At 38.6% G+C, this 3377-nt stretch overlaps 3 non-coding genes across 3 annotated transcripts; all 3 read right to left on the reverse strand.

Moving 5' to 3' along the window:
* Positions 1–5: 5 nt before the first annotated feature.
* Positions 6–78, reverse strand: trnaa-agc (transfer RNA alanine (anticodon AGC)). Its single transcript has one exon. It is a non-coding gene; the product is annotated as a tRNA-Ala (tRNA).
* Positions 79–417: 339 nt separating this feature from the next.
* trnaa-agc (transfer RNA alanine (anticodon AGC)) lies at positions 418–490 on the reverse strand. The gene has a single exon. It is a non-coding gene; the product is annotated as a tRNA-Ala (tRNA).
* A 929-nt stretch (positions 491–1419) lies between these two features.
* On the reverse strand, positions 1420–1492 carry trnaa-agc (transfer RNA alanine (anticodon AGC)). The gene has a single exon. It is a non-coding gene; the product is annotated as a tRNA-Ala (tRNA).
* Positions 1493–3377: the final 1885 nt, after the last annotated feature.

The raw sequence follows: 3377 nt of genomic DNA on the forward strand, positions 1-3377 counted from the left end.
AAAACTGGAGGATGCGGGCATCGATCCCGCTACCTCTCGCATGCTAAGCGAGCGCTCTACCATTTGAGCTAATCCCCCATGATGCACTGCAGCCACACTAACGTCACCTTTCCCGTTATTCTCATGGTACATTACTGCCTTAGATGTCATGTTGAAGGGATTCTTGGCAAGTGTGGAGTAGTGACACTACTTTGATCAAATTTCAGTCATGAAAAGTGAAAAGTGCAGGACATTATTCACTTAGTATTTATCACCTACCTATGTTCTTCTCCCTACCAATGTGGGAATGTGATGGACGTTAGGTTCCACAGCAAAACTACACAGCTAGCAGCTAAGAATGTTTTAACAATTCCGGAAAAAAAATAAAAGCAATCTAAATGCAGTTGAACGGAAAAGTAAAGAAAAGAAAGTGAAAACTGGAGGATGCGGGCATCGATCCCGCTACCTCTCGCATGCTAAGCGAGCGCTCTACCATTTGAGCTAATCCCCCACATACCATACACATAGTATGTGTCGGTTTTTATGTGTGACGTTGTCCTCAAGTCAAGGTTATGTGAAGCTGTAAATTTATTAAGGTATAAAATACTGTTAACTCACGACACTACTCCCATCAGTCAGTCAGTTAGCCCAAACCAAGACCAATCAGCCAATTGGTGCGTGCTAGTATTGTGCAGCAGAAAATGATGGGCCAGGTCACTTCTGGTGGAGCATATTTATTTAGTTTAAACCGTGAACAGAAAGCCCAGCGGTAACAGTAGCTGCTCCTAATATCTGCTCTAAGCTGTTTTCTCAGCAATGGCGGACTTCCTCAGCCTGCCAGACCGTCAGTCGCGAAACACAATAATCAAAGAGCAGCACAACAGTAAACAGACATACTCACTATGTTAATGTACATCTACTCCAACATAACTTTCATTAACTGAACTCAAATAAAATACATATATTTAGAAAATATTTTGAGGCCCTATTACAGCCTCTCAGTTTATGAAAAACTGCAGAGCAACAGGCAGCTCAGAGTCCCCAATGCACAACCTACCGTTGGAACACCGTTACTGCACCCATCATCTTTAATCCCTGTTAACAAAATATCTTCTTATCATAACCCCATAAACATCTCATGTTGATTTGAAGGGGTACTGGCGAGTGTGGAGTAGTGCCACTACTTTGATCAATTTTAATTAATGAAAAATGCAAGAAATTAGTCACTGAGTATTTAGCACCGACAAATGTTGCTCTCTATGTTGTTCTCCCTATGTTGGGAATGTGATTGACGTTAGGTTACACAGCAAAACTACACAACTAGCTGTAAAATATTTCTTAAGAGTTTCGGATAAAAAAAAAAACCCCACAACGAATATGAACTTAAATGCAGTTGAACAGAATAGTAAAGACGAAAAAATAAAATTAAACGAAGAAGCTTGGAGGATGCGGGCATCGATCCCGCTACCTCTCGCATGCTAAGCGAGCGCTCTACCATTTGAGCTAATCCCCCATGATGCCTTGCGATGACACTAACGTCACTTTTCACCGTAATACGTATGGCGTGTTTATTGCCTCTGATTTCATGTTGATTTGAAGGGATTATTGGAGAGCGTAGGGTGCTGCTTTGACAAATTCTTATTCATAAAAAAATCTGAGAAATTAGTATGGAGTTAGATTTGTTTCACAATTATTCAATCAAAAAAAAAAATCACATCAAACAAAAAAGTATTCAACTAAAAAAATATCACGTCAATCAAAAAAAATCATGTCAAACAAAAACAGTTGTGTTCAAAATTTTTGGATTTTCAAAAAAAAAAAGTTTCAAACAAAAAAAAATATTTCAAATTGTAAGAATTATTATTATTTTTTTAATTGCTTTAAAAACTTTTTTTAAATTGAAATCACAAATTTTTGTTTGAAACTTTTATTTTTACATATCAGAATTTTTTGGTTGACAGCCTAAGATTTTGGATCAGATTCTACGTTTTTTTTTTTTGAAGCTCCTGTTTTAGGTTGAACTCAACGTGTTTTGCTTGCGAATCTCACATGAACATCCGGGGCGGGGCTTAAGAACGAGCAATGTAAGACGTGTTCCGATTGGTAGTGCTGACAAAAGCGGATGACTCCTTAAGATCTCAGAACTCTGTCCCGAACTGCAGGGCTTCGGTGACGGGACACAGAATGTGAATGGCAAATAATCTTCACAAAATTACACCGATTAGCAGCTACTAAAGTGTCCACCCTGTTTCAAAGAAATTTTACACAACTTATGACGACAGTCATATTTTGTCTGCCGCGATCCCCGGTAGCATATTTTGCTAGCTAATGTTAGCACTAGGTAAAGTTCATAAACTAGGCTTGTGTAATATTCGTTAACCAGCGCACCTCTGTCGAGTGGCATTAAGCGTGGAAAATCTCAAATGTATCTGGAGGAAATATGTGTTAAAAATATAAAACTGTGTTAAAAATGTAAAACTAAGCTGGTAGGTCACAGGCCGAAGGAGGATATTCACATAATTTCTGTTTTTTATTATTTGGTGGGTGTGTGTCTTGTACTTAGTTTTATTCCGAATTAGATGTAATATGCCTTTTGCTGTGTTATGATATTAAATTAAATTGGTGTTCTCCTAATTCCCCATTCTAGTATGACCAGCAGAGTGCAGCTGAAGCAGGACAGGCTTGTAGGTCTTACTGATTCCTCCAGCTGCTAGAGACGATCAGAGCATGAGGATGGAGAGACCAGCAAGTGTTGAGTCAGAGAACTACACAACAGTTTTTAACACATATTTCCTCCAGATACATTTGGTATTTTCCACGCTTAATGCCACTCGACAGATGTGCGCTGGTTAACGAATTCAACATAAAGACAGGCGAATATTACACAAGCCTAGTTTATGAACTTTACCTAGTGCTAACATTAGCTAGCACAATATGCTACCGGGGATTGTGGCAGACAAAATATGTGACTGTCGTCATAAGTTGTGTAAGTTTTCTTCTTTGAAACAGGGTGGACACTTTAGAAGCTGCTAAACGGTGTAATTTTGTGAAGATTACTTACCATCACATTCTGTGTCCCGTCACCGAAGCCCTGCAGTTCGGGACGGAGTTCTGAGATCTCAGGGAGTCATCCGCTTTAGTCAGCGCTAACCAATCAGAACACGTCTTACATCGCTCGTCCTTAAGCCCCGCCCAGAATGTTCATGTAAGCTTCCCCAAAGCAAATAAAGTTGTATAAGCGAGAAAACGAATTCAACCAAAAATAAAAAAGTTTAAAAAAAAAAAAACTTAGTGATTTTTGCTTTGACATGATTTTTTTTTATTGAATAATTGTGAAACAAATCTAACTCCATATAGCAACCATATTTAGCAACTTTTTACTCAAAGAAGCAACTAGA

Source organism: Poecilia latipinna, unplaced genomic scaffold, assembly GCF_001443285.1.
Source record: "Poecilia latipinna isolate Pla-1442-1.1 unplaced genomic scaffold, P_latipinna-1.0 Scaffold134, whole genome shotgun sequence".
NCBI lineage: Eukaryota > Metazoa > Chordata > Actinopteri > Cyprinodontiformes > Poeciliidae > Poecilia > Poecilia latipinna.